The sequence below is a fragment of the Delphinapterus leucas genome, chromosome X, assembly GCF_059928025.1.
Source record: "Delphinapterus leucas isolate spDelLeu-1000000601 "Yukka" chromosome X, BTC_Dleu_Yukka2, whole genome shotgun sequence".
NCBI classification, from domain to species: Eukaryota; Metazoa; Chordata; class Mammalia; order Artiodactyla; family Monodontidae; genus Delphinapterus; species Delphinapterus leucas.
Window position 1 is genome coordinate 48,779,113 of NC_143150.1, and position 9,475 is coordinate 48,788,587.

General features: G+C 34.6%; 1 pseudogene; it reads right to left on the minus strand.

Moving 5' to 3' along the window:
- Positions 1-726: 726 nt before the first annotated feature.
- LOC111178156 (ATP synthase F(0) complex subunit f, mitochondrial-like) lies at positions 727-972 on the minus strand (annotated as a pseudogene).
- Between the last annotated feature and the right edge of the window lie 8,503 nt (positions 973-9,475).

Here is a 9,475-nt window from a genome sequence, read left to right on the forward strand (position 1 = left end):
TTCTTTCATAAATGTAGTCATTATAATTTTCTATATCTTTTCATGTCAGTTTTGGCAATTTTTGTCATTCAAGGAATTAATCCATATCATCCAATTTGTCAGTTTCATTAGCATAAAGTTATTCATAATATTCTTTGGGTATCATTTTAATGTGTGTAGGGTCTGCAATAATATCCCTACTTTCATTCCTGATACTTGTAATTTGTATTTGACCTTTTATTTATTCATTGATCTACAACAGAGTTTATCTATTTTATCAAACTTTTCAAAGAACCAGATTTTTTTGTTAATTTTTTCTACTGTTCATGTTTTCTATTTTATTGATTTTTGCTCTTATGTTTATTATTTTCTTTCTCCTACTTTGGGTTTAATTTTCCCTTCTTTTTTAGCTTCATAAGGTAAAAATTAAGATCAATAATTTTGAGCCTTTCTTTTGTATAAAGAAGATCTGCTTTTTTAATATATTCAGATTTATACATTTCCTTCTAAGCACTGCTTTAGCTGCTTCCCACACATTTTGCTGTATTGCATTTTCATTACATTTCAGGTGGATTTCTTTTCTTTTTTCTTTTTTTTTTTTTTTACATGTACCAGCCATCTTTTATTGGACGTTAATTCTCAATTAGGATATGAAAAGATTTACACCATTGTGTTCCTCAAGGAAGGGTGCCAAGCAAAAAAGGTCATGGTCAGGAATGCAGAGTTGCACTCCACACTGGGCTCTCTTCAGTGGTACTTGCATAACCTCTCATGTTTGAGTTCCTTCTAAGAAAGACAATAGTTGAAAAACATGTAAGTTGCCAGCACCATAGAAACCCCAGTGATGCTTCCTTTCTTCCATTGACATACTTGTAATAACCTCTTTGAAATGCTCCAACAATGCCTTTAGGGGTGAAATCCCACATTAATATCCAGCTCCCCTATTTTGACATCCATGAATTTCTTCTCCTTCACTGGTATCACTGACATCATGTTGGTGTCCTGGGTTCTATTGCCCAGGTGTATTTATTTTATAATTCCCCTTGTAATTTATTCTTTGACTCTAGGGTCATTTACAAGTAGGCTGCTTAATTTTAAACCATTTGAGGATATTTCTAGATATTTTTTTGTTACTAATTTATAATTTAGTTCTATTGTGCTTGGAGAAAATTCTCTGTAATATTTAAATCTTTTGATATTTATTGAGATTTATTTTAAGGCCCAGCATATTATCTATCTTGCTTAAAGTTCCATGTGCACAAGAAAAGATTGAGTTTTCTGCAGTTGTGGGGTGAAGTGTTATAAAACGTAATAGGGGCAAGTTAGTTGATAGTGTTTTCAGATTGCTAATTTTTTATTTAGTTGTTCTCTCACTTACTGAAAAAGGATGTTACTACATCCAAGCAAGGTAAATGTCTTTTTTTGTCAATAATTCCTCTTTTCTTAAATTCTATTTTGTTTGATAGTATTATAATCACTTAACTTCAGCTTTCCTATGCTTACCATTTACATTGTATATATTTTATATTCTTTTACTTTTGATATATATACATCTTTATATTTAAGTGTGCCTCTTGAAGGCCACATAAAGTTGTGCCTTGCTTTCTCATCTAGTATAAATTATTGAAATAATCCAAATGGTGACAATAAAGGAGGATCACAGAAACAAAAAATATACATAAGAACTAGCAAGATGGTAGATTTAAACCTAACTGCATCAATATTACATGAAATGTAAATAGACTAAGCAATACCTTCTCATGAAAAGCTTTCCTTTGGGTTAATTCAATAATTTTTAATTTTTTTAAAAATTCTTCTATTAGATTTTTAATTATACCTTCTAGTGCCATTTTAGTAGCTGCTCTAAAGATTAGACTACCCATCTTAATCTTATCACAGTACATTTAGAGTAAATATTGTACCCATTCATGTAAAAAATAAATACCTTGCAAGTTAAAATTTCATATACTCACCACTCTTTGTATTATTATTATCATATGTTTTATATTTACATAAGTTATAAATTCAACAATGCAGTGTTTTGGAGAAAGACAATATTTTTAAAATTTACCCTTATATTTATTCTTCTTGATGATTTTCATTTTTCCCTGTAGATCTGAGTTTCCATCCAGTATAATTTCCTCAGTCTTAAGAACTTTCTATAGCATTTCTTGTAGCTTAGATAGTCTGGTAACAGTTTATCTTAAAATATCTTTATATCACCCTCATTTGGAAGAATATTTTCACTGGATATTGAATTCTGCATTTACAGTTGGGTTTTTTTTCAGCACTTTAAGATGTGATTCCTTTTTCTTTTGGTTTCGATTGCTTTTGGTGAGAAGTTAACTGTAACATATCATTTTTTCCCTATATGTAATCTGTCTTATTTCCCTGCTGCTTTCAATGTAATATCTTTGGTTTTTCATAATTTGACTATGAAATGCCTAGATGTGGTTTGCTTTAAATTCATCCTACTTTATGCTGGCTAAGCTTCCTGGATCTGTAAGTTAATGCTTGCCTTTTGTATATTTAACTAAATTTAGAAATATTTAAATTACTTTTTAAATTTTTTTTATTATTATTTTAACAATATTTTTTACACCCTATTCTTTCCTCCTAGGTGTCTAATTTCATGTATTTTAGATGCTTAATAATGTCTTGGAAGTTACTGATACTCTCTTCATTTTTGTGTTAATCTTTCTTCTTCTTCTTCATATGGATAATTTTGATTGGCATATCTTCAATTTCACTGACCCTTTCTTCTATATTCTCAATCAACTATTAAGTGAATTTTTCATTTATGGTATTTTACTTTTAAGTTATCAAATGCCCATTTAGTTTTTTTTTTGTTTTTTTTTTTCCCATTTAGTTTTTAAAGTAGATTTTATTTATTCACTGAGATTTCCCAATTGTTCACTCAATTTGACAATCTTTTCTTCTAAGACCCTGAGCATATTTTAATGGCTGCTTTAAAATCTTTTTCTGCTAATTCAATAAGCTTGGTCATCTAGAACTCCTTTTCCACTAACTCCTTTTTCTCTTGATTATAGATCAAACTTTCCCGTTACTCTGTAGGTTTTATAATTTTTTATTATTTTTACACTGAACATTTTAGATAATTCATTGTAGAGTCCCTGGATTCTGTTATGTTCCTCTGAAGTTATTTGTTGTAAGTTATTTGTTGATCAAATTGAACCTGTGGAGGTTTGCTTTTATGCTCAGTGTGACTGTCCTTCAACTTTTCTTTTTCCTTTTGTCCTAAGATGAATGCTTTAATATTGTAACATAACTTTTACCTCTTAGGCATGGTCTTTCTAGGGTTTCAGTGGTAAGGCCCAGGTATTTATGAAGCCCCCTTAAAACTCCAAACTCTGTCTTATTTGCAATGGTTATCTGCTGAAATATCTATACAGTGTTTTCAGTCTCCTGGCTCTTCTTTTTCCTGGGCTCTTTGAAGTATCACCCATAAATGCATGGTTCATGGATTATACAAGAATTTGAGGGAAGTTTATATGCAGATTTGGGAACTTTCTCTCTCTCTCTTTGTAACTTCCCTTTTGTCAGAATCTCTTCCTTTAATTTCCCACTGAACTGATATCCTTGAATTCCATTACTTGACTCCTCAAGCCACGCTTTCTGCTTGATTTCTAGCTGCCCCACGGTTTATGTTCTTGGCAGTATTTCAGGGTAAAAGCTGCATAAACATAGATTTCATAACTATTGCCTGAGTGAGGGTTAGTTTACAAGGTTCTTCACCATTACTAGAACTGGAAAGCCAGCAAACTAATATTTAACAGGACAACAGTGGGAACTTTATCTTTGCCATTCTTTCTTTGTCCAACCACTCAGTCTTGGAAGAAAATGGAGTACAGTGTCATCTGCTTCTCAGTAACTCAAGTTCCTACGGTAACTTTAAATCCAACTTTATGTGCCAAACCCTATAACCAAAGGTTCATCTTCCTAATTGTTTCTGCTTGATCTTTTCTGAATTTTCTGTTTCTGAGCCCATTAGTAGCACTGGTATCACACCTATTTACATATAAGATCTGATTGATGAGATATCTGCTAAGTAAGCCAAAAATACTAATAAAATGTGACCTTAATGAGCGATTTGAGAACAACTTACAATGCAGCAGAATACTCTGCCAATTAGTCAGGGGAATAGAGAGGTAGTGCCACTTATGCTTATGGAATTTTATTGTTTAACCAAGAAGAAAAAATGCTATCTAGTTCTTATTAATGGGAGTATGACTTCTTACTTCTCTGACCATATTTATTTTAATAACTGTTCTCTTTGCCTTCAAAGCTGGAACAATTGCCTCTGGCTTTATTTAACTATTGTCATAGAATTTACCCCCATGTTACACTCCTGCCACTCTTTATATCTGTCACTGCTCTGACATTTTCAAGTGAAGAGAAATTTGAGGGGCATGTATACTCTGATACAACCATAGAAACTCTTTCAGAAAACTGTAGCATGTAATAGCAGTGATAGTACTCAGCAAATGACTTTCTCCAAAGCTTAGTGACACACTTAGAATTGATTGATTACCATTGGGTCAAGGAGAACTAAGTGCCTGGAAAAATCAGGTAGGAATGTTGGGACAGAATACCAAGAGGCAAATCTTTAAAATCTAATGTCATATGAACTTTTAATTTTCTTCTGGTAATTCCACAAAATTAGGGTATTTAATGTTTCTCTTGAGAAGACATTCAAAACAGATAAATTTATGCCTTTGAGATAAAGAATAGGGAAGAAAACCATGTGACTTTGCTTCTATCACATACTTGTCTCTTTCTTCCCCATTCAATTGTAACTGCTTTTATCTATAAATAACTCACAGTTGCAAAATGACAAGAGGGAAAATTGTTTGAAGCCCTAAATGTTGTATAATTGATACATCTGAAGCTTACTAATGTAGAGATATGTGCCCTTTAATACATTTGTTTGTGTACATGTATAAATTACAAGCCATACAGATATTGTTTATCTATATTCAAAAAGGTTATGACTCAGAAAACCAATGACTTGAAGTTCTTCTTCCCACTTCTGTGACAAGTCATTTGTTTGTGACTATAGCTGATGTTTGTAGAGCCTATCTAAATATATAGGTTCCTTTGTACTTTCTAGAATACTCAAAGATGCTACCCCATTTTTTATTTTTTTTACTGTTGGTTGATCTTTCTTCTCCTATATTTACCTGTAGTCCACAGGCAAGCTTAATTATTCAAGACTTACTTTTTCTAGGTCCTTGTAGCAGATCTTAAATCCTTGTTGATTGCATCCCCTCTTCATGTGGCATCTAATATATATATATATATATATATATATATCTTGTTCATTTGTCCAAACCAAAAAGATAATCATAATCTATACACTATTATTTGAGGGGTACAAATATTCTCCCTGACTGAATTAACTGTAATTCAAGACATTACAATTCCCTGGTAAAATACAGATGCTTCCTGGAAAGGGCAAATTATAGAACTCTTTCAAAGCATTAACTCCTCAGTTGAATTATTGTATCAGACTAGCCATAAAATAGAATATGACTGAAGAGTGGGATATACAGAATGGGGAAATATTAATGGAAGGGACCAGAAAAAAAAAGATCCAGAGCACTGGGCTGCCTGGTAGAATTGGTTCCCATGATATTTAGCAGTGTCAGGCTCTGAGTACCCAGAAGACATCATAGGGCACTGGGTTCCTAGGAGCAAATAGGCTCGAAAAGTACTAAAGAAAGGCATCATCTATTTCAGAACTTTGCATTGATCTGACCCTCATTGCTGTCATCTACTCAGATGTTCTGCTAGCATTGGCCTTGGAGTCAGTTCAGTGCTGTTAGCCTGGCTACAGCCTAGCACTTTATTGTTGTTATTTAATTCTAGATGTGACTTACAGGTGCTGTTGATCTAAACATACACACACACACACACACACACACACACACACACACACATATTGAAACAGCAAGATATTGCATCTTCAGAGGGTGATATGCTAATAAAGATGAACCTACTGACCTACAATCCTTGATAACTGTTTTTATTTTATGTATAAATTGCATAAATGGTTGGGGGAAAATCAATTCACTGCATAACACTTTTGGGTAAAAAAAAAATTATCCATAACCAGATGGACTATTTACAAATGTATCATAATGCAGTATTCAAAACTGGAATCGCTCTCAGTCCAGATTTGCATCCAATAATGCTCTATGTATAAAATTCCCTGTATAAGAATCTGGCCCTCTATTAGCAAATGCTTAGTTTCTACATAGAGATTAAATAGGACCCAAAGCCATCCCCAAACTGTGTCCCTGCAAATGTCTAACAGTTAGAAGAGGAAAATGTAATTTGATCATCTGGGCAAGTTACTAATATGCTCTCTTTTTAGGCTTCCCAGGTCTGCTATTTACATTGCCCAAACTCTGTGTGGTGATTGAACATTGTCCAAGATGCACTGCCGTTCAAAACCAGACTCACATTGCGTTTGTGCAATTGGAATGAGCAAGTGTTGGGGAACACAGTTTTCTTATTTGTATGACTATGCACCAAGCACTGGGAGGCCTGAGATGTGAGACAGCCAGTCTGTCAATTGTAGCTTTTTCTTCAACTCTGAAGTAAATCTTGAAATAAATCTTTACTTCATGACATTTGTTACATCAAAACTAGATATTTGCCAGATGCAGAATAGCAATAAACAACAACTCCTTCCCCTGTGGCTAGTACCAGAAATAGCCAATTAGAAATAATGCTTTGTGATGACTGTTTCATGCTAAACTGGTTTAATTCAGGAAGCACTCAAAGGTTTGTTTGATTGTGTAAATCCTATAAATGAGCCTTGCGAAAAGCCAAGTCTAAACATTTTTTTTTCCAAATAGTTTGAAGCTGTTGCTCTTTCTCTATGTGTCCCTCTTTATGACTTTTTAAAGACAGCGTTATTGAGATATAATTCATGTACCATACAATTCACCCATTTCAAGTGTACAATTCCATGATTTTTCAGTATATTCACACAGTTGTGTGACTATAACCACAGTCTAATTTTAGAACATTTTTTGTCACCCTAAAAGAATTTATTAGTAATCACTTCACATTTCCCTCCAAATTTCCAAGCCCTAGGCAACCACTAGTCTACTTCCTGTGTCAACAGCTTCCTTATGACTTTTATAATGCTAACTTTAAGAATGATCTCTCTGGATGGCCAAAAAGCACGTGAAAAGATGCTCAACATCACTAATTATTAGACAAATGCAAATCAAAACTACAATGAGGTATCACCTCACACCGGTCAGAATGGCCATCATCAAAAAACACTACAAACAATAAATGCTGGAGAGGGTGTGGAGAAAAGGGAACCCTCTTGCACTGTTGGTGGGAATGTAAACTAGTACAGCCACTATGGAAAACGGTGTGGAGGTTCCTTAAAAAACTAAAAATAGAGCTACCATATGATCCAGCAATCCCACTCCTGGGGGTATATCTGGAGAAAACCATAATTTGAAAAGATATGTGCACCCCAACGTTCATTGCAGCACTGTTTACAATAGCCAGGACATGGAGGAAACCTAAAAGTCCAACGACAGAGGAATGGATAAAGAAGATGTGGTACATATATACAATATAATATTTACTATAAAAAGGAATGAAATAATGCCATTTGCAGCAACATGGAGGGACCTAGAGACTGTCATATTGAATGAAGTAAGACAGACAGAGAAAGACAAATATATGATATCACTTATATGTGGAACCTAAAAAAATAGTACAAATGAACTCATTTACAAAACAGAAATAGAGTCACAGATGTAGAAACAATTTTATGGTTACCAGGGGGAAAGGTGGGGAGGGATAAATTGGGAGATTGGGATTGACACATACACACTGCTATATATAAAATAGACAACTAATAAGGACCTACTGGATAACACAGGGAACTCTACTCGTTGCTCCATAATGACCTATATGGGAAACTAATCTAAAAAAGAGCGGATATATGTATATGTATAACTGATTCACTTTGTTGTACAGCAGAAACTAACACAACATTGTAAATCAACTATACTCCAACAAATTTTTTTTTTTAAAAAAGAATCCATATACTGATGTACTCCAAGTTTGAAAAAGAAAATGATCTCTATGGGTTAATAGTAACTACTATTTACTGAAATCACTGTAGAGAGTTCTTTTGGCATGTTGTCCTCAATTCACACAACCATCTTACGAAGTAGGAATTAGTCTCCTCAATTTACAGAAAAAGAAACTAAAGTTGAGATAGACTTTGATACTTTCCCAAAGTCACATACTTGGTAGAGCTAGAATTTTCTTCCAGTTCTGTCTGGTCAAAGCACCCATGCTTTGTCCAGTATGCTAAAGTGAGATAGGGTAGAGGAGCTTAACTCTGAGGTTGAACCATATGAAATTGCCAACATTAAGTCATTTTTCACCTACAAAAACAGTAATTTCATAACGTTTAAACAAAATAAATACTTCAATGCCTTCTGTTGGAATGAACCTTAAAAGAATGATTATTACGTCGGTCTGCAAAAAGCTTTTAGTGGGGCTTCCCTGGTGGCGCAGTGGTTGAGAGTCCGCCTGCCAATGCAGATTCATGCCCCGGTCCGGGAGGATCCCGCATGCCGCCGAGCGGCTGGGCCCGTGAGCCATGGTCGCTGAGCCTGCACGTCCGGAGCCTGTGCTCCGCAGTGGGAGAGGCCACAACAGTGAGAGGCCCGCGTACGGCAAAAAAACCAACAAAAGCTTTTAGTGAAGTTGGGATCTACAGACATTAATGCAGGTCCTCTATACTATCAAAGCTCTTCTTTTCCTTCCTCCTAAAGACACCTTGTATAGCTTTACACCCATGAGGGAATATACCTGGCTCCAAGTTCTCCTAAAACAATTGTAGGTGTTTTACTTTTTTTTCAATGTTGAATTTCTTATAAAGGGGATAGAAAGCTGTAGGGTCGTTTACAAGCATAAAGGGGGACTATTGGTCCAACATGAGTATAGCAGGAGCCCAGAGTCCATCTCAGAGTTTTACCTTGTTCCTTACCAGTAGCTCTCACAGTGAGGATCTGGGTTACAATAAAGCTCAGGAATAGAGCAAGGTTCAGGGAAGAGATAAGGATGTCTGTTTTTCACATTATTTGGTAATGGCTACATCAAAGCAAATACATCAAAATGTTACATAGACTTCAAAATATGAGCAACTCTACAGGCATATGACAAAACCTAGGACCCTTCATTTCATTAACATACAGCTCTGCATTTCTATTTTGATTTAGCAAGGAACCACACACTACCAACTATAAGCAGTACCAAATAGGAAAAACATCTCTAACTGAGAGCGACATGTCTTGTATCTGAAAGAGCTGTCGACCTTATTCTCACTGATTTTAAACACACACACACAAATAAATGGTATGGGTTGGTAGAAGGGCAAGGGATTTTTTGCTCTCTCTTTTTTTCTCTCTTTTCAGTTAAGCAGGAA